General features: G+C 41.6%; 1 protein-coding gene across 1 annotated transcript in view; it reads right to left on the reverse strand.

Annotated features, from left to right (window-relative positions):
• Nucleotides 1-23,533, reverse strand: part of LOC124716462 (exportin-6-B) — a gene marked incomplete in the record, with an annotated part of 329,183 nt that overhangs the window by 241,113 nt on the left and 64,537 nt on the right.

Below are 23,533 nucleotides of genomic sequence, written 5' to 3' on the forward strand. Positions count from 1 at the left end.
GACATTTAGTGAAACACACACAACAATGTTCACCTGGATACTTTTCACTGTGGGATAAACTTTCACAAATTTTGTGCTCTCAACTAAGACTGGAAACATTATTGACAGTGTCTGCCCTTCTTAGTCACCATCAAAATACTGTTGGCCAAAACGTTTTTGTGTGTACAAAAAAATGATAATTATTGGGACTACGATTTGTATTATACAATGTATGTGCCATTGCACAACTCCTTTAGAAAATGTGTGATATGCTGAGTCACATTTTGAAACCATTTTGCAGATCAACACTATATTTCCACTAAGTATCCTGAACCTCTTGTTCCGAACAGCCAGGCACTATCTACTCTGAAATAGCTTGCTTGTATTTCGTGTTACACAGAGACTAATTATAATGTCAACTCATCTTTTTGAGTTTGATGTCCTTGATAAAGTTAGCAACCCACATTCCAGTGCCTGCAACAATCCTGTCTAAGAACTAATTATAATTATTATGACACCACTACATAAAGCCCATTGCTGCTACCATGCATTCAGTATTGTAGCCAAGTGTCAAGCTTCTTGACAGTTGATTTAAATACAGTTTCCATAAGAATAGTGCACTGTTACTATTTTGTGCAAAAAAAGATTATGATTTCTGCTGGAAATGATTGCCAAGTTACATAATCATAGAGCAATAGCTTTTCACATACATTATTGCACTTCCTCCATAAGCTCATCACTGTCGAGTCCATTGTGCTCCTCATCATGGACATTGTGATGTCCAAAAAACTGTGTGCAACAAGTGCACACCTTCTACCAACTCATATCTTACATCTACACAAGAAGGAGACGGAATTAATTTTGGGTGGCACTATGTCCTGTAAATTCTCACATGCATAATCTTTCAGTTGATCAAAGGATGAATTAGTCTGTACAATTGGAAGGATCCTACTGTTGCAGTGAAAAGGATATCATTAATGTACACACCTTTCACAATGTATTGCCTGCCAGCTTTTTGCAATGTGTGAAATTTACTTTTTTGATAGCCGTGACAAAGATTTAAAACTACTAAAAAATGTAATATAGTCAGTTGAAAGTAGTGTTATATATTTATAAGGTTGGGCACCAACCAGAGTGATGTGGCAATTGTAGTGGCACAAGGTGTGCATCCAGCTTGTAACTTCAGATGGAACACACACAGTCTAACACTGCAGCATTTACTGGACTGATGCAATGTAACTGACTTGTATGGCATGCCGTGGCACTGCCAGATGAATGTGGCATGCTCAACTTTTTTCCATGTGTCACATCTGTGTTACTTGCAGTTTACGAATGTTTCTGCTTTGGCTGTGCAATTGTGTTTGTACCAAAGACAATGAGAAACAACCCCGAGTTCAATATTAAATATGTTTGCCCGGGGAAAAATATCCCTGTATTTACAATCACAGCAGTTATTAACACAGTTAACATGTATGGTCAAAATAAAGTGTGGGAGAGGATTGCTAGTGAAATATGAAAGAAATACAACAATTGGAATTCATTTAATTTGTTTGTGGGAGAGAATGGATATGAAAACTAAAGTTTTGCATAAGGAGGTTTCCTATAAATCATGTCTGCAAGTATTTTTAATGATTTGCTGGATCTAACATACTGACAGATTCTTTTGGTATGTTGATAGATACGTGCTTTGTTCTGCAAAGAGAATGCTCCCACTTGGGCTAAAAAAAAGTACAGAATGGATTACTCAGTTCCATAGCATTGGTTGTAGATCACTGCTGGTTTTCTGGTTTTGATTGTGAGTTCTCAATAAGGTGGTCTACACTAGGCTACACAAATGCTTAGAATATACACCATCATGAACTCATACAAAGTTATAAAACACACAAACAGCTTGATTATCACATCAATTTTATACATGTCACAATTTACTGAAGTATGCAACAATAGTATCTTTGACACAAACATGACAAAAGAACAGTCAACACCCCCCCCATGCAAAATCTGTAATTAAATGTGTCTTTATTAGTTAACTGTCCATGAGGAATACTCTCATTATATAACAATACCAGAAAAGGAAAGCTGCTACTCATCATATAGCACAGATGCTGAGTCGCGATAGGCACAACAAAAAGATTCACACAATTATAGCTTTCGGCCATTAAGGCCTTCATCAGCAGTAGACACACACACACACACACACACACACACACACACAACTTGCACAAACGTCTGCAGTCTCAGAGAACTGAAACCACACTGCGAGCAGCAGCACCAGTGCATGATGGGAGTGGCGATTGGGTGGGAGTAAGGAGGAGGCTGGGCAGGGAGGAGGAGGGATAGTATGATGGGAGTGGTGGACAGTGAAGTGTTTCAGTTTAGATGGAGGGCAGGAGAGAAGGTGCGGAGGGGGGAGGGGGGGGGGATAAGCAGCAGGATAGAGAGAGAAATAAAAAGAAATTGAAAGACTGGGTGTGGCGGTGAAATGACAGCTGAGTAGTGCAAGAATGGGAACAGGGAGGGGGCTGGACTGACTCTCCACAGTTCCTGCCCCTTTACCACATGGTGCCCTGCTCGTCACTATTGATGCCACCTACCTGTATGCTAACATTCCTAATGCCCATGGCCTTACTGCTATCGAACACTACCTTTCCAGATGCCCTATGGATTCCAAACCAACAACCTCCTTCCTAGTCTCCATGACCAACTATATCCTCACCCACAATTACTTCTCTTTTGAAGGCATTACCTACAAACAAATCCATGGTACGGCTATGGGCACCTGCATGGCACCATACTATGCTAACCTATTCATGGGCCATCAGGAGGAATCCTTCCTAAAAGCCCAGAATCCTAAACCCCTCACCTGGTTCAGATTTATTGATGATATCTTTGCTATCTGGATTGAAGGTGAGAACACCTTATTTACATTCCTCCCGAACCTCAACAACTTCTCCCCCATTTGCTTCACCTGGTCCTACTCAACCCAACAAGCCACCTTCCTAGATGTTGACCTCCACCTCAGAGAAGGCTACATCAGTACATCTGTCCATATCAAGCCTACTAACCACCAGCAATACTTCCACTTCGACAACTGCCACCCATTCCCTACCAAGAAGTCCCTTCTGTACAGTCTAGCCACCCGTGGTCATTGCATCTGCAGTGATGAGCAGTCCCTCTAAAATACACCGAGGGTCTCATTGAAACCTTCACTGACCGTAATTATCCTCCCATCCTTGTACAAAAACAAATCTCCCGTGCCTTATCTTTCCAGTCTCCCACCACCTCCCAAAGTCCCACAGTCCAGCCACAGAGGAGCATTCCCCTCATAACTGAGTACCATCCAGGATTGGAGCAACTAAATTACATTCTACGCCAGTGTTTTAATTACCTCTTGTCATGCCCTGAAATGAGAAATGTCCTGCCCACTATCCTTCCCACCTCTCCTACCGTGGTATTCCGCCATCCACCGAATCTATACAATATACTCGTTCATCCTTACACAACCCCTGCTCCCAATCCCTTACCTCATGGCTCATAACCCTGTAATAGACCTAGATGCAAGACCTGTCCCATACATCATCCTACCACCACCTACTCCAGTCCAGTCACTATCATCACATATCCCATCAAAGACAGGGCTACCTGTGAAACCAGTCATGAGATTTACAAGCTAAGCTGCAACCACTGTGCTGCATTCTATGTAGGCATGACAACCAACAAGCTGTCTGTCTGCATGAATGGCCACCGACAAACTGTGGCCAAAAAACAAGTGGACCTCCCTGTTGATGAACATGCTGTCAAACATGATATCGCTCATCTCAATGACGGCTTCACAACTTTTGCCATATGGATCCTTCCCACCAACACCAGCTTTTCTGAATTGCACAGGTGGGAACTTTCCCTGCAATAAATTCTACGTTCCTGTAACCCTCCTGGCCTCAACCTCCATTAGTCACTGTCCTCACCCATCCAGCCCCCTCCCTGTCCCCATTGCAGCACTACACAGCCGTCATTTTTTCACCACACCCAGTCTTTTAATTTCTCTCCTTTCCGCTACTTACCCCCTCCCCCCTCCGCACCTTCTCTCCTGCCCAACGTCTAAACTTCAAACTTCACTGTCCGCGACTCCCACCATACTATCCCTCCCTCTCCCCGCCCCAGCCTCCTCCTTACCCCCACCCAGTCGCCACTCCCATCAGCATGCACTGGTGCTGCTCGCAGTGTGGTTTCAGTTCTCTGAGACTGCAGACGTGTGTGTGTGTGTGTGTGTGTGTGTGTGTGTGTGTGTGTGTGTGTGTGTGTGTCTACTGCTGATGAAGGCCTTAATGGCCAAAAGCTATAATTGTGTGAATCTTTTTGTTGTGCCTATCGCGACTCAGCATCTCCACTATATGGTAAGTAGCAACTTTCCTTCTCTTGTATTGTTACTTTCCATCCTAGATTTTCCATCATTTAATCTCATTATATGTTTTGTGAGAGGAAAAGCTTCAAGTGCAGAAAAATAATGAAATTTGCAGTCGTCTTCTGGCAAAGATTTTTGATTCCAGTAGCAGGTGTGCACATCCAAACAATGCTTCATTGAAACAACTTATTTTTAATGTTTCTCTCATCACTGTAGCAGTCATATTCCTCAACATCAGCTGATAAAATTACTCCATTTGCACTTAAAAAAATAAGAGAACTTTGGATTGGAATTACAAAATGTAGATTTAACAGGATCTTTAACCCTGATTCATTTTCCAGTGAAGCCAAACTGTATCTGGTAGATTCCATATTACTAGTAATAATCAGCTGCTTCCTTTCAGAATTATTAAGTTGGTGTCGGCAAATTGTGAAGGTATACAATTTTTGTGAAGTTTCCCTAAAGGTTCATAGGTGAGAGGTTTTATGTACACTTATGATCTTATACAAGATTAGTGAAAGTGTTATTTATTAACGTTCCATTAAAGAATATGCTTAAAATAGCTCACAGGTCTGAATGTTTGCATATACTGTTATACATTAGTACCAATATTTGTTTGTGTTGTATTATTATTTTGTTTGAGATACTCCTTAGATGGTGAGGGCAGTTAGAATTTGCCAGTAGATACCATTATGTCCCTAGCACATCATGGAATTTCCAACACTGCACGGCTGCTAATGGGGCTCCTCAAGACATGAGCAATGAGTGTCACCAAGGAAGAAGGTGTCTTAAAAAAACTAGAATCAAATGAGAAGCAGTTAATTTGTTTCAGTGTTACACAGAGGTCCACACAAGTCATGAGTGTAAACATTCATGCAATGAACATAAACAGAGATATAATCCCGTTACACTTACAGGGTTATTACAAATGACTGAAGCGATTTCACAGCTCTACAATAACTTTATTATTTGAGATATTTTCACAATGCTTTGCACACACATACAAAAACTGAAACAGTTTTTTTAGGCATTCACAAATGTTCGATATGTGCCCCTTTAGTGATTCGGCAGACATCAAGCCGATAATCAAGTTCCTCCCACACTTGGCGCAGCATGTCCCCATCAATGAGTTCGAAAGCATCGTTGATGCGAGCTCGCAGTTCTGGTACGTTTCTTGGTAGAGGAGGTTTAAACACTGAATCTTTCACATAACCCCACAGAAAGAAATCGCATGAGGTTAAGTCGGGAGAGCGTGGAGGCCATGACATGAATTGCTGATCATGATCTCCACCACGACCGATCCATCGGTTTTCCAATCTCCTGTTTAAGAAATGCCGAACATCATGATGGAAGTGCGGTGGAGCACCATCCTGTTGAAAGATGAAGTCGGCGCTGTCGGTCTCCAGTTGTGGCATGAGCCAATTTTCCAGCATGTCCAGATACATGTGTCCTGTAACGTTTTTTTCGCAGAAGAAAAAGGGGCCGTAAACTTTAAACCGTGAGATTGCACAAAACACATTAACTTTTGGTGAATTGCGAATTTGCTGCACGAATGCGTGAGGATTCTCTACCGCCCAGATTCGCACATTGTGTCTGTTCACTTCACCATTAAGAAAAAATGTTGCTTCATCACTGAAAACAAGTTTCACACTGAACGCATCCTCTTCCATGAGTTGTTGCAACCGCGCTGAAAATTCAAAGCGTTTGAGTTTGTCATCGGGTGTCAGGGCTTGTAGTAATTGTAAACAGTAAGGCTTCTGCTTTAGCCTTTTCCGTACGATTTTCCAAACCGTCGGCTGTGGTACGTTTAGCTGCCTGCTTGCTTTATTCGTCGACTACTGTGGGCTAAGCGTGAAATTTGCCCGCACGCGTTCAACCATTTCTTCGCTCACTGCAGGCCGACTCTATTTCCCCTTACAGAGGCATCCAGAAGCAGTCGCATACCATCGCCGAATGGAGTTAGCAGTTGGTGGATCTTTGTTGAACTTCGTCTTGAAGTGTCGTTGCACTGTTATGACTGACTGATGTGAGTGCATTTCAAGCACGACATACGCTTTCTCGGCTCCTGTCGCCATTTTGTCTCACTGCGCTCTCGAGCGCAGAAACCTGAAGTGCGGCTTCAGCCGAACAAAACTTTATGAGTTTTTCTACGTATCTGTAGCGTGTCGTGACCATATGTCAATGAATGGAGCTACAGTGAATTTATGAAATCGCTTCAATCATTTGTAATAGCCCTGTACTTCTAAAGCATGGAAGAATAATTAATACTTCGAGATCAACATTGCATAGAGAATATTTTTTTATGAATCTGCTACCCAGAACCTTCTCACACAGTGATCCTGGGGTGAAATATGAATCTATTGCAAAGAAGTTGGATTTACAAACTAAAGAAGAAGAAGAAGAAGAAGAAGAAGAAGAAGAGGAGATTTATAAAAAGAGTAAAATAATATTTTCACCTGGATTTTGATCCTACTGCGAGATTTCTTGGAGAATACATTATTTATGGATATGCCATTCAGTATTAAAGAATCTTTCACTATTTCTACATGAAACACGAGTATGTGAATTACTGATAAGAGAATACATCATTACATATATAATAAACTGTCATACAATACCAAGATTAGATGGGTAGATCACATAACTAATGAGGAAGTACTGAATAGGATTTGAGGGAAGAGAAGTTTGTGGCACAACTTGGCTAGAAGAAGGGATCAGTTGGTAGGACATGTTCTGAGGCATCAAGGGATCACCAATTTGGTATTGGAGGGCAGCGTGTAGGGTAAAAATCGTAGAGGGAGACCAAGAGATGAATACACTAAACAGATTCAGAAGGATGTAGACTGCAGTAGGTACTGTGAGATGATGAAGCTTGCCAGGACAGAGTAGCATGGAGAGCTGCATCAAACCAGTCTTAGGACAGAAGACCACAACAACAACAACAACAGTGAACACAGCCAGGCAAAGTAAGAAAGGTCCCCAACCGGAGATGTTTGGCCACTGGGTTGAAAGTATTATTTCGGTTGAAGAAACATTGGGCAACTTGTATGTCGGTGGTGGTGGTGATGATAGGAGAATGAGGAAAAAACAGCACCCAGTCCACAAGCGGAGAAAATCCCCAACCTAACTGGTAATCGAACATGGGCCCGCTGCATGGTAGGCAAACACGTTACCGCTCAGCTAAGCAGGTGAACATTTACGCCAAAGCAGAATTTATATGCAAGTGATATAAATGTTCATTTACTATGTCAATAATTAATCAAATATTGCATATCTGAACTGAAGACAATGTTTAAATACTTATTATTATCTCAAAGAAGGCAAGAAAGTTATTTTTCTAGGTAACATAAGTAAACAAGCTGTGTCTGAACAATCATCAAGAAAATAAATATGCCTTTAAACATTATCCAATATTTTTGAAACCAAATATAAAATATAATGAAGATTTTCAGCACATTGAAAGTAATTAATAAGATTTCTCGAGCAAAATTTAACCAAGACACGTATGTTCAAAGTAATCACAGAAGATTCATATGCACTAAAACTTCACTGGGAGTAAGCTAAATCTATGACAAGAATAGTTCAAGAACGAAATGACAACAGATTGCAGTAGCTGAGTTCCACTAAATTAACATCGGTTGACAACCTACATCTTGCTGCAAGCTGTTTCTACATAACACAGCCAGGTTGTGCAGTAAGCAGTCAAACGAGCATCAACAAGTGATGGAACAACACAGACCACACACAGCAACTGCAGCCAAGGCTGTGAGACAAAAGCAGGCAACAGGCGCATTCGGTGTCTCATGTACAACATCCCAGCACGCTTTGTTAAAATCCAGAGATTCTGTCCCTTTAGGACCGAATATACTGTGAAGTGATTTCTTAACTGCAGGTAACTTTAACAGTTAATACAGTGAATTGATTAAGTGAATACCCAATTACAAAGCCAATTTGTCTATCAAAGTTCAATTTTGAAATAAAATGGGTTGATGGAATTTTGTTCACTAGCAAATGATACACACAGAAGAAAAATACATCATTTACTGTTAGCGATGTCTTAGTAAAGTTTCAATACCAATATTGTATCTTTATCATTATGAGATTGACATAATGGCTTTCATATACAGATATGTACCTTTAGGAGAAATTATGCAGGTGATTTCAAACATAAAAACAGAATTAAAAGCAGAATTTAACATTATTATTATTATTATTGTGGTCTTCAGTCCTGAGACTGGTTTGATGCAGCTCTCCATGCTACTCTATCCTGTGCAAGCTTTTTCATCTCCCAATACCTACTGCAACCTACATCCTTCTGAATCTGCTTAGTGTATTCATCTCTTGGTCTCCCCCTACGATTTTTACCCTCCACGCTGCCCTCCAATACTAAATTGGTGATCCCTTGATGCCTCAGAACATGTCCTACCAACCGATCCCTTCTTCTGGTCAAGTTGTGCCACAAACTTCTCTTCTCCCCAATCCTATTCAATACTTCCTCATTAGTTATGTGATCTACCCATCTAATCTTCAGCATTCTTCTGTAGCACCACATTTCGAAAGCTTCTATTCTCTTCTTGTCCAAACTATTTATCGTCCATGTTTCACTTCCATACATGGCTACACTCCATACGAATACTTTCAGAAATGACTTCCTGACACTTAAATCAATACTGGATGTTAACAAATTTCTCTTCTTCAGAAACGCTTTCCTTGCCATTGCCAGCCTACATTTTATATCCTCTCTACTTCGACCATCATCAGTTATTTTGCTCCCCAAATAGCAAAACTCCTTTACTACTTTAAGTGCCTCATTTCCTAATCTAATTCCCTCAGCATCACCCGACTTAATTAGACTACATTCCATTATCCTTGTTTTGCTTTTGTTGATGTTCATCTTATATCCTCCTTTCAAGACACTGTCCATTCCATTCAACTGCTCTTCCAAGTCCTTTGCTGTCTCTGACAGAATTACAATGTCATCGGCGAACCTCAAAGTTTTTATTTCTTCTCCATGAATTTTAATACCTACTCCGAATTTTTCTTTTGTTTCCTTTACTGCTTGCTCAATATACAGATTGAACAACATCGGGGAGAGGCTAAAACCCTGTCTTACTCCCTTCCCAACCACTGCTTCCCTTTCATGTCCTTCGACTCTTATAACTGCCATCTGGTTTCTGTACAAATTGTAAATAGCCTTTCGCTCCCTGTATTTTACCCCTGCCACCTTTAGAATTTGAAAGAGAGTATTCCAGTCAACATAATCAAAAGCTTTCTCTAAGTCTACAAATGCTAGAAACGTAGGTTTCCCTTTCCTTAATCTTTCTTCTAAGATAAGTCGTAAGGTCAGTATTGCCTCACGTGTTCCAGTGTTTCTACGGAATCCAAACTGATCTTCCCCGAGGTTGGCTTCTACTAGTTTTTCCATTCGTCTGTAAAGAATTCGTGTTAGTATTTTGCAGCTGTGACTTATTAAGCTGATAGTTCGGTAATTTTCACATCTGTCAACACCTGCTTTCTTTGGGATTGGAATTATTATATTCTTCTTGAAGTCTGAGGGTATTTCGCCTGTTTCATACATCTTGCTCACCAGATGGTAGAGTTTTGTCAGGACTGGCTCTCCCGCGGCCGTCAGTAGTTCCAATGGAATATTGTCTACTCCGGGGGCCTTGTTTCGACTCAGGTCTTTCAGTGCTCTGTCAAACTCTTCACGCAGTATCGTATCTCCAATTTCATCTTCATCTACATCCTTTTCCATTTCCATAATATTGTCCTCAAGTACATCGCCCTTGTATAGACCCTCTATATACTCCTTCCACCTTTCTGTTTTCCCTTCTTTGCTTAGAACTGGGTTTCCATCTGAACTCTTGATATTCATACAAGTCGTTCTCTTATCTCCAAAGGTCTCTTAAATTTTCCTGTAGGCGGTATCTATCTTACCCCTAGTGAGATAGGCCTCTACATCCTTACATTTGTCCTCTAGCCATTCCTGCTTAGCCATTTTGCACTTCCTGTCGATCTCATTTTTGAGACGTTTGTATTCCTTTTTGCCTGTTTCACTTACTGCATTTTTATATTTTCTCCTTTCATCAATTAAATTCAATATTTCTTCTGTTACCCAAGGATTTCTACTAGCCCTCGTCTTTATACCTACTTGATCCTCTGCTGCCTTCACTACTTCATCCCTCAAAGCTACCCATTCTTCTTCTACTGTATTTATTTCCCCAATTCCTGTCAATTGCTCCCTTATGCTCTCCCTGAATCTCTGTACAACCTCTGGTTCTTTTAGTTTATCCAGGTCCCATCTCCTTAAATTCCCACCTTTTTGCAGTTTCTTCAGTTTTAATCTACAGGTCATAACCAATAGATTGTGGTCAGAGTCCACATCTGCCCCTGGAAATGTCTTACAATTTAAAACCTGGTTCCTAAATCTCTGTCTTACCATTATATAATCTATCTGATACCTTTTAGTATCCCCAGGGTTCTTCCATGTATACAACCTTCTTTCATGATTCTTAAACCAAGTGTTAGTTATGATTATGTTGTGCTCTGTGCAAAATTCTACCAGGCGGCTTCCTCTTTCATTTCTGTCCCCCAATCCATATTCACCTACTATGTTTCCTTCTCTCCCTTTTCCTACACTCGAATTCCAGTCACCCATGACTATTAAATTTTCGTCTCCCTTCACAATCTGAATAATTTCTTTTATTTCATCATACATTTCTTCAAATTCTTCGTCATCTGCAGAGCTAGTTGGCATATAAACTTGTACTACTGTAGTAGGTGTGGGCTTCGTATCTATCTTGGCCACAATAATGCGTTCACTATGCTGTTTGTAGTAGCTTACCCGCATTCCTATTTTCCTATTCATTATTAAACCTACTCCTGCATTACCCCTATTTGATTTTGTGTTTATAACCCTGTAGTCACCTGACCAGAAGTCTTGTTCCTCCTGCCACCGAACTTCACTAATTCCCACTATATCTAACTTCAACCTATCCATTTCCCTTTTTAAATTTTCTAACCTACCTGCCCGATTAAGGGATCTGACATTCCACGCTCCGATCCGTAGAATGCCAGTTTTCTTTCTCCTGATAACGACATCCTCCTGAGTAGTCCCCGCCCGGAGATCCGAATGGGGGACTATTTTACCTCCGGAATATTTTACCCAAGAGGACGCCATCATCATGTAATCATACAGTAAAGCTACATGCCCTCGGGAAAAATTACGGCTGTAGTTTCCCCTTGCTTTCAGCCGTTCGCAGTACCAGCACAGCAAGGCCGTTTTGGTTATTGTTACAAGGCCAGATCAGTCAATCATCCAGACTGTTGCCCTTGCAACTACTGAAAAGGCTGCTACCCCTCTTCAGGAACCACACGTTTGTCTGGCCTCTCAACAGATACCCCTCCGTTGTGGTTGCACCTACGGTACGGCTATCTGTATCGCTGAGGCACGCAAGCCTCCCCACCAACGGCAAGGTCCATGGTTCATGGGGGGGGGGAATTTAACATAAGTTTTTCAAATACAGGGAACTATCTAACGCAGATGATAAACTACACCTGCACTATTAGACGTTGTTACCTCATTAAGTAATGATCAAAATAAGAGTGTTACTGCATAGTGTGCAGACATTAATGCTCGTTTCAGCTTTGGTTACGTTATACGCGAAGTATGCAAACAATCCGATGATCTACATTTTGGTCATAAGAAGTGCGTGCTCCATAGGAGGAATTATTACTTTAAAAATTATGCTTAGTGCTGTGATGAGAGAAGTTTCTACAATTGTGGATAATATTTTATGTTTAACAACAGCACAAAACTTTGGAATTTTGCTGCAATGAACCAAGACGGTCCACTTCCTCATGGTCAGGGAGAAATGAGAGACAAACATGACACATTGTGTAGCTGACACACCAATAGAGCCTAGAATTATTACATAATGTGCCACACCAATACTGACATTAAATATTACTGACAATACAGACAGAACGTGACAATTATTATGAAAATCCTTCCAAAGTGACCAATGTGCCATTTCACAATTTTGGGTGCCGAAGTATCTCCAGAATCTTCAAAACATGGTTAGTCATCTGGATGGAGCAGAGAGGGATAAACATTTGGAACTGCAACGATTTAAGAATCTATTTTTTAGAATGTTTCACAGATAACAACCACATGGAAGAATGAATGTAAATGTGAAGTGGTCCGCGTACCTTTTGTGCCCTGCTTAGAGGGCAGCTTTTATTAGATATGTGCTGTGATGGATTAAATAATCTGAAAACTCATGAGGAGTCTTAGTATTAATTACTATTGTGGTAAAGAAACCAGTTTTCCATGCCCTTTAAGTGATGAGCACCTGTGTGGTGTATATTGACAAAGTGTGAAGGAGTGGGGACTCGTGGAGAGTCTGAAAATGTGTACCATGGTCTTGGAGCTCTGTATCCTCTGTGCAAGGAATAATTACTTCTTTCCTTGCTGTAGAGAAGTAATAATTTATTGGTGATTGTCATGGTCTTTGTACCATTTGCAGAGAAACATTATTTTTCCCTGCTACTCATAAATGCTAGTTTGGCTGGCTGGAATTTGCTCAGAGAGGAGCATCCCTCAGAAATGGTAATTCTAATAGTAGTTCAATGTCAGAGCAAACAGAACATCCTTTAAGAGTCATTCACTATTCGAAGCAAGCACAATGATATCAATCCCTAATAAGTTTAACTTAACGATATTGTATAAGTAAATGCTTGTGTTTACTCAACAAAAAAGAAAAAGTTAATTTATTAAATGCCAAACTCTGGTGAGAATTTATATGATTTCCTACTGGGTGATAATTACTGGTGCAGGTTTTGTACATAGGAGTTTGTAATATATTTTAATGGGAGGTTAGTTTAATTTAAAGTGGAAGCCACAATGTTGGGATCACAAATTTACTTCAAACTTTGTATGCCTTTAGTAGGCCATTCAAATAAGGTAATGTGCAAGTAGTAAGGTGCACTACTTTGGCAATTCCGAGAAAACGGCAAGAAAAGTTTCACATGTCTATTATGTAACTGATGTACCTGTGCATAGATACATTAAAGTAGAAGGTGATGAGCGTTTGAGCTTCGTAAGACTAAGACTAGCGTGTAGGAGGCGATGGTTAGACTTCCACTCAAACTTTAATGACTATACTTTTTTTTTGTCACTGGTGATATTATTTAGTTTATATGACACTTGGGAGATAATGTTAAGCAAAAAATAAATAAATAAATAAATAAATAAAAAATAAAAAAATAAATAAATAAATAAAAAAATTGCATGAAGTTTCAATTTACGTTTTCCATCCTGGAATGTGTGATGGCGAGAGCATATCTTACGAGTAATTGTACATTACTTTTCTGGTCCGTCACATTGTCACTTACTATATAACTGATCGCAAATAACTTCATTCGCATAATTATTGAATGAAGTTTGACTTGGGTTTTCCAAGGGTGTCACTCACCCTTGAAAATTTAATTACAATTAGTAAACAGTCAAATAAAAGATGAAATTCACTACAACTTCATGAAAATTCACCCTTTTTTCATTATATTACCTCTCAAACATCATATAAACTAAATAATGTGACCAACGATGAAAAAATATACATTAAAATGTAAGTGGTAGCGGGATTTGAAATGCTGCTTTGTTCACAACCCGGATGCAACACACGAATGCTAACTACTTGACCACAATGACTTCTTACAACTATTGACAAAATTTAGAGAACCGGCATTTGAAGCTGACTGTTAAACGATTTTGCTGCTGCTGACATATATTGTGTGTAAGGACCACAAAGATAAGATACGAGAAATTAGGGCTCATACAGAGGCATACACACAGTTTTTTTTCCTTGCTCTATCTGTGAGTGGAAGAAGAAGGGAAATGACAAGCAGTGGTACAGGGTACTCGCCGCCATGCACCATATGGTGACTTATGGAGTACCGTCAAGCGGGGTGATTTCGGACACCGGGGCAAAATCAGACAGTATGGCTTATTTCCTCTTTGCCATTGCATAGAAACAAAGAGTTACATATTTTAACATCCGTGAGCCAGTTATTTTAAGTGCAAGATTGCATTTATTGCTTTCCACAACTTTTATTTTGCGTCAATTGTTTCCCTAGGTGAATAATTGATGAACAGTTTCAGTGTTAAAAATCCATGGATTATCGTAAAGTGAAAACTTTCTATTGTTGCACTGAGCGGGAAGTTATTGTAACCGTAATTGTCGATATGCTCAGTAGCTAACAGTATTGAGACAATTTCTTTACAAGTTTGTTGAGTTCCTCATGCAACGTTATAAAATATAGACAGCTTTTGTAAAACTGTGTACAGTGTGGGGTGATTTCGGACAATGCCAAGAATGTATTTGAGCAGGAGAGGTGCTACAGTAAGGTGTAATTACAGTAAGTTACGGAACTTTTAGATAAAGCTGTTCGTGATATTCATAATGGTAAATTATCGTACAGAAAAGCGTGTGATTTGTATGGTATACCTAAATCAACCCTACAAAATAAAATGCAGAAAGCACATCCGAAAGAAATGGGAGGACAGTCAGTGCTAAATAAAGAAGAAGAAGAAATGTTGAAGCAAGGTATCTTGAGGGCTGCACACTGGGGATTTCCCTTCACTAAATTGGATATTAGATATTTAGTTAAAGGCTACCTTGATAAATCTGGCCGAAAAGAGAAGAAATTTCGTAATAATTTGTCAGGAGAAGAATGCGTGCATTTATTCCTCAAACGACAGTCAGAAGATCTTTCCATTTGCTTAAACGAAAATATTAAATGAGCTCGTGCAGAAGTGAACAAAGAGACTGTTAAGGTGTTTTTCTCCAATATCAAGGCAAAGCTGGAAAGTGTATTGCAAAATAAAAACTTATCTGTAATTTATAAAATTAATTATAGCATTCCATATCACTTATTCGTAACAAAGGGCTACCTTAAAATGTGTAAAATGTCACCAAAATCAAATAAAAAGCACGTAGAATTTAAAAAAAAAAAGGCAGTAACTGTCCGAATTCACCCTCTATATAATGTAACTTTGGACAAAGACTTAAAAAACACACGTGTCCAAAATCACCCCATTCCATGGGGTGACTTCGGACGCTTTATTTAACTGCCTCAGATAAATATACCTACACATACACTTCCTGGTTCTGGGATATTTTATTCATTACACATATACCTTACCACTTCCATAACAATCAATTTAATCTAACAATACATACAAAAGTTACAATCAAAATAACGACAAAACCATCCGAAATCACCCAGTTTGACGGTATTGATGTAGATGTAGATTTAAGAACAGAAACACACACACTCATTTATATGGTACCAAGAAACATGTCTAATACACTCACTGTTAGTATACAGACAAATATGTAGTTTGTTAATTATTTTATTATAAACATGCACAACAAATTAATTGAATGAGCCATAAGAATAAATCATCTGGTGGCAGTATCCATTATAGTCGCTTACAAGTTGTGACAGGTGGCAGTGATTCCAAGTCTGTTTCATGACCAAGCAGCAATAACAGCATTGATTCCTTTGCATCATATGTATCACCTTGGACAATTATGTTATTGTAAATAGTGATATTTAGATCAACATAAATACGACATTAAGCAAACCAAATTCAGTGGGCAGTATGAGGAAGGGTAAGCAGCAGCAGCAGCTTACTTTGTTTTATTGTGCTTCAGAATAATTTACACACACAACTACCAAAAATAACACTCAAGATGGAACAATGAAATTTATGGAATTGAGCATGTAAAGGGAAATGCATGTGACAGATCATATTCTGCTGTATGCAAGATCTCAGATTTTGCTGCCTGCCATGGTTCTTTACCAGTTTCACTTACAAAATGATTACCAACTGCATCTCTGTTTCTTACAGCTGACAGATTTCTTCTACTTGATCAAAGTTTGTGGCAGAGCCAAATTCTTTCTCAGTAAATGTGTCTTCTACTTCGTGACACCCTGAACATGATATGCTTTAGTTACACCAATAGCCAAGACTCAGTTACCCTATATTAGATTCAATTACCACATATCAACAGCAAATATATATTTTCACATTCAATGTTCGTCGAAGCATAACCATTCGTTTGACAACATTACAACAAAAACAGTTACTGAATGTTTCTGAATGAAACTGTTAACGTAGACAAGAAAAATGTCACACACACACACACACACACACACACACACACACAGAGAGAGAGAGAGAGAGAGAAAGTAAGTTAGCTAGCTAATTCTGCTGCTGGGCCTGTGATCATATCCAGTTCTACAACGAAAATAACTCTTAGTGCAATGTGAACTTAAAATGCAACTATAACTGACTTCATAAAGCACATATGAAGGTTAGACATAAGCCAGAACTCCACATAGCATGCAGTCACAGCATGGAGAGTGGTGTGTCATAGCTTTCTGTGGCCAAATGTCAAAATTTATCACTTATTTGATCGGGACTGGAAAGAGATATGGCTCTCCTCCCAGGTTAAAAACAATTTCGACGTGTTAGCTACATTTCATACTCACCAATGTATCCAAAATGCACCAAATGTAAACTGGCTGACAACTACACTTTTCATAACAAACTTTTTGAAATATGTACAGTACTTACTTAATTTTCAAATGGCAAAATAACTATAAGCAATATCAAAAAGAGAGCCAGTTCTTTATAAAGCTGCAATATCAGGCAGTAAGGTAAGAAAGAGCCAAACTCTTTTAGTTTCCTCAAAAATGAATGATAAAATTTGCATAGCAGAGAACACGTGTATCCAAAAACAGTGCTTTTAATTTTTTCTGTGAAAAGTAGAAGTTCTACTGAGAAACTTACTACAGAGACGGAAGTAGCTTTGCTTCATTTACACAAGTCTTTAATTAAATTGACTCAAGCTAGAACACCTTCATCATATGAAGAAGACACAGTGCATGCCGAGCTACTACGGTGTATCTACCATGCCAGTTGTCATATCACCAGTCTACATCAGTGAGGCCCTGCCTAATATTGAGAATTTAAAATTTTTCTTACATTACAAATGGAAATAAAAAGATGGTATTTTCAGAAAGGGGTGGGGTGATGAGAGGGAGCAGCAACTTGTTGACAAGTTAAAAGACAACTTTAGACACAAAGAAGGCTAGTGATATTTAGACACTGACGAGAGATGAGGAGAGATGTTAATCATACGATAAACGAGCAAGAAACAGAAGATTAGTGTTTAACATACAGTTAATGAGCTAACACGCTTCGCAAAACATCTAAGGTCATAAGCGCCCAGTATAGAACACCAGAATGCTGGGATTGCGAGGGTAAAAACCGTTTTGAGATCAAATACAGAAAGGAAGAAAAAAAAAATCTAAAACGTCAAGACATTATGGAAGAGTATCTAAAAGACGGCGACAAGACACCAGAGTCACCAGGTAGAAATCAGATCTCTTTCGTCATATTACTGCTTTTTAAAAGACTTAATACGTGAGCCACAGGTCGCACGTCATCCGCTAAAATTTCCGTCAAAGCGGGCGACAGCCCGACCCCGAGACGTAAGTGGCTAAAATAGGGGCAGAGGATCAGGAAATGTCTGTTAATGGCTAGCTACGTAAAGAACAGCTGGATGCAAGGTCACCACTCAACAAGTGGCAGTGACTATTACTTCCTCACAGCTAGACGGCCGGGAGGAAGTCGACCAGGCTGTTGGGAGAGGTTTGACTTCTCTGAGTTTGTTCCCATGAAGGGAGCACCAATGGCCATGCCAAAGTGACGTGATATGCCAATAGAGAAAAGTACGAATATCTTGCGAGGGAATAGAGTAGGAGGTGGGCCGACTGAGATGGACTGAGGCCTTGGTTGCAACATCAGTAGCTTCATTCCCAGGCACACCAACATGGCCAGGAACCCACATGAACATCACTTGGGCTCCCCCATCTGGGAACAAATGGAGGCAATCCTAGATCCATCGAATGATGGGGTGGATTGGATCTGGATCATCCAGACTCTGAAGGGCATTGAGGGAGTCAGAGCATATCACACAGCAAGTGAGCTGGTGCCTCCGGACGTAGTGAACAGCCTGATAGAGAGCAAAAAGCTCTGCGGTAAAAATTGTACACTGGTCGAGAAGCCGGTATTGAAACTTATCACCCCTGACGACAAAAGTACAGCCAACACTGTGGGCGGACTTGGAACCATCAGTGTACAAAAATATGCTATCGGCAAGTTGTGAGCAAAGTTCGAGAAATTTGCAGCAATAGGTCAGTTCGGGAATTGAATCCTTTGGGAACGAACTGAGGTCAAAATGAACACAAACCTGTGCCTGAATCCAAAGTGGGTGAAAGGCTCTCACCCATTCGGAAAGTGGCAGGAAGTATGAACTGCAGCTGCTGAAGCAGGTGAAATGTACATCTCGTATTGGTGGTCAAGAACATCATCAAAAAAAAGGGTCAAAGGTTGGGTGGGTTGGCATGGAAGAAAGCTGACATGCATACCTACTGATTGGATGTCACGCCGGTATGACAGTGGTAGTTCACCGGCTTCTGCGTAGAGACTGTCAACTGGGCTAGTATGGAAGGCACAAGTGGGGAGGTGGATCCCCAAATGGTGTACTGTATTTAGATGGCGTAAGACTGAAGTGCAGAAAAGTAGACAATGCATGCATAATCTGACTTTGAGCGGACAAGAGATTGATAGAGGTGGAGGAGCACAGTCTGGTCAGCTCCCCAAGAGGTACCACTCAATACATGAAGGAAACTGAGGGACTGGGTGCAGCGTGCAGCCAGGTAGGTCACGTGGGGAGACCAACTGAGTTTCCTATCAAACGTAAGCCCTAAGAACTTCGTTGCATCCACGAACTGAGAGCATTTTGGCTCAGTTGCAAGGACAGTGGAAGAAACACCTTGTATCACCAGAAGTTGACGCAAACGGATTTGGTAGCAGAAAAGTGGAAACCATTTGTGACACTCCACGAATACAGATGGTCCAGATAACGCTGAAGGCAGCATTGCAGGAGACACGTACACTGGGAGCTGCAATAAATAGCAAAGTCGTCAATGAAAAGAGAGTCGGAAATGCCAGCTGGAAAGCAGTCCATAATTGGGTTGATGGCTACGGCAAAGAGGACGACACTCAGTACGGAGCCCTGAGGCACCCTTTTCACCTGTGAAAAAGTGTGGGATAAGGAGGAACCCACACTCACCTGGAAAACTCGGTCTGTTAAAAATTCCCAGATGAAAGTGGGAAGATGAGCGCGAAGGCCTCATGTGTGCACAGTACGTAGAATGCCTGTCCGCCAAGAGGTATCATAGGCTTTTTCAAAATCAAAGAATAGGGCCACTGTTTGTCGCATCTGCAGAAAATTAAAAATTATTCATGATGAATGTCGACAGGGTGATGAGATGATCAACCACTGAGCGGCGCTTTCGGAACCCACACTGGGCATTAGTGAGAAGACGGTGTGACTCCAGCCACCACACTAATCGACCATTGATCATGCGTTCCATCACCTTACAAACGCTGCTGGTAAGGGGAATTGGATGATAGATGGAAGGAAGAGATTTATCTTTACCACACTTAGGTAGGAGAACAATAATAACTTCACGCCAAAGCGTGGGAAATACACCATCTGTCCAAATATGGTTGTAGGTATTGAGGAGAAAGGGTTTTCCTGCAGGATGAAGATTCTGCAGCATGAGGACATGGAGTGTATCGGGGTCCAGGAGCAGAAGACCTGGATGAGGAGAGAGCACATTCGAGCTCCCTCATAGTAAAAGGAGTATTGTAGCATTCTCGATTCAAAGAGAGAAAAAGAGATCGCACGAGCCTCCTCCACCTGTTTCCAAGGAAGGAAGGTAGGATGGTAGTGGGTGGAGCTTGAAGCCTCTGCAAAGTACAGACCCAAAGCATTGGAAACATTGACAGGGTCTACTATTACGTTTCCCGGCACAGTCAGACCAGGGATCGGGGAGTGGGCGGTAGTCCTGGAAAGCCGGCGCAGACCACCCCAAACAATAGAGTATGGAGTAAATCTGTTGAACAAGCTGATGAAGGAAACCCAGCATGCTATCTTGCTTTCCTTAATAGTACGACGGCACTGTGCACGTAGTTGCTTGTAGCGGATGCAGTTCGTTAACGTAGGATGACGGTTAAAGACATGAAGTGCACGTCATCGGGCACGAATCGCATTGCTGTACTCCACAGTCCACCAAGGGACCAGGACCCGACAGGGAGAAGAAGTAGTACGAGGGATAGAGGATTCGGCAGCCGAGAGAATAACGTCCACGAGGTGCTCGACCTGATCATCACAGCTGGGATACGGCTGTTCGTCAAAGACTGCCAAGGAGGAATATAGTCTCCAGTCAGCAAGAGAGAATTTCCAGCGAGCGGGCCACTGTGGTGGGGTACGACTGTACAGGCGAGTCACACTCGAGTAAGTATCGGAAAGAGCACACCACTCGAGACGTCGAGCGAGCTGGGCAGAGCAGATCGAGAGGTCTAAGTGGGAATAAGTGTGTGTGGAATCAGAGAGAAACGTGGCTTCGCCAGTGTTAAGGCATACAAGATTAAGATGATTAAGAAGATCTGCCAAAAGGGAACCTCTCGGGCAGGCGACAGGCAAACCCCAAAGAGGATGACGGGCATTGGTGTCACCAAGGAGCAAAAAGGGTGGAGGAAGCTGAGCAACAAACTGCATCAGGTCCACCCTAGTGACAGCAGAAGACGAAGGGATATAAATGGTGCAGAGGGAAAAGGTAAATTCGGGAAGGGAAACACGGGCAGCAACTGCTTGCAGGTGTGTGTGCAAGGGGATAGGAAGATGACAAACATCATCTCATAGCAGCAGCATGACACCCACCATGAGCAGGAATCCCCACCATAAGGGGAAGGTCCATCCACAGCGAAGTAAAATGGGGAAGAGCAAAATAGTCTTGAGGATGTAGCTTGGTTTCTTGGAGACAGGCTTCAAGCGGACATTGCGATCCCAGAAGCAGCTGGAGGTCTGCCCTGTTAGACTGAAGGCCATGGATATTCCATTGTAAAAGGGCCATAAAATTTAGGAACATCGGAGAATGAAGAAGAAACAATCACCTTGATGGCCGCTTAGGGCGAGCTATCGAGGGAGAATGGCCGCTGGAATCCACAGGTGGAGAATCTTTGTCCATCAACTCAGTGGGATCAACGGAGCTTCCCCGGTGTAAGTTAGTTGAAAAGGACTGACGAGTCAAAGAGGGATGATGAGTCGAAGAGGGGGAAGACTGTTTGCCTTTGGATGATTGTTTTGACTTTTGATGATTGGTTGAAGAGCCAGATGGCTGCAAACTTGCAGTACGCAAGAAATCTTCCCAGGAATAATCCTTTTTGAATTGACAGTTCGCTGGCTACGTTGCAACCATCTTCGCTGGTGAGGGCAAAGAATGGGTAGCAGAATCTACAGTCCATGAAGCAGGAGACGGAGTGTCAGTTTGAAGGTGAGGTGACTTTGCCACCATTGAACAGATCTGTAAGTCACAAGTTTGCGTAGCCATGTTTTTCGTGGGGCTGGGAGAGGTTAACACGGTGCTGTAGCTTCCAGACGAAGGGACATTCGGTTTATGGCTCACCAACAGTTTTCGAGCAACAGGAAAAGGTACCTTCTCCTTCACCCTTATCTCCTGAACAGCGCCTGCCCATCTTGACAGACGGGACAAGAAGGAGAAGAAGCAGCATGTTCTCCATGACAATTAACCCAGCAGTAGGAAGGAGGTGGACAGGCGCCCTCGTGTGCATCCCTATTACAAGTGACACATTTGGCTGAGTTTTTACATGATGTGCTGGTATGATTGAACTGGTGGCATTTATAACACCTCTACAAATTGGGAATGTAAGGGCGCACAGAGATGGCTTCATAGCCTGCCTTTATCTTGGTAGAAAGCGTTAACCGATCAATACTCAGGAACAATGTGTGAGTGGGCACCAAATTGGCAGCTTCCTTCTTCATAACTCTATGAACAGCAGTAACGCCCTGATCCTATAGATAATTAGTTATTTTGTCCTCTGTCAAACCATCCAACAGCCGGGTGTAGATAACACCTTGGGACGAGTTAAGTGTCCTGTGAACCTCCACTTTTATAGCATATTCGTGGAGGAGTTGGGCCTTCAGTAGTTTCTGGGCCTGGAGAGCACTATCAATTTCCAAAAGCAGAGTTCTGTTGCGTCGACAGGAGCATGACTTCACAGGGCTGGCGATGCCATCCACGCCTTTCTGTATAACAAAGGGGTTTAAAATAGCAAAAGGCTGGTTTTCGTCTAAACATGACACTACTAGATATCGAGGCGCAACAGGAAGAGATATTGAGGCAGGAGCCTCATTCCACTTTCTTTTATGTGAAACACTTGGAGAAAGAGAAGGAAAAATCAGTCACTGTGAAGAAATCCCCCATGATTGCCAGCATCTCCGATGGCATGCTCCTTCCAGCAGGGGCCCTCCAAAGGGGAGCCCCCTGCCTTAGGTGATTGTCCTCACCTTAGGTCACACCTCCCGAACGACAGACGGAGGGACCAATCGCTAGAGAAGGAAGGTAACAGCTCAGGCAATCACCCCTCCCTGGGCCTGGCCTGTACCAGGGGGTACATGCAGGCCCTACATGCCAACCTGGGGCTGGGAATTACCCGTTACCCAGTCTCCTGCTAAGCGTAAAATGCATGGCTGGCTGTCAGGCACACACAGGGAGGAAAAGAAAAGATAAGATAAGAAGGAAAGGAAGAAAGGAAAGATGGCTTCAAATGCCGCAGCAGAGGAAAAAGAGGGAGAGTGGCGGCACAGGGAGAGTGGCAGCACAGGGAGAGTGGCGGCACAGGAAAATAGCGGTACAAGAAAGAATATTCCTACAAGCAAACCAATGCAATGGAGCTTCAGGAGCCCATGAAGGCATGAGACATCTCACCAAGAGAGGGGAAAAGGACAGGAGAAGAGGGGACAAGCAGCACAGAAAGAGAAGCTGGAAGTGAAGTGCTAGGATAACATCCCATTGGCAGGGTTATTACATTACAACAGGTATGTCAGTTTTTTATGTTGTTGATAGCCACATATTAATTGTTGCACTTACAGCAAATGTTAACAACATGGTTTTCCTCTACATTGTCATCAATGCTACTCATTT

The sequence above is a fragment of the Schistocerca piceifrons genome, chromosome 1 (genome assembly GCF_021461385.2).
Source record: "Schistocerca piceifrons isolate TAMUIC-IGC-003096 chromosome 1, iqSchPice1.1, whole genome shotgun sequence".
NCBI lineage: Eukaryota > Metazoa > Arthropoda > Insecta > Orthoptera > Acrididae > Schistocerca > Schistocerca piceifrons.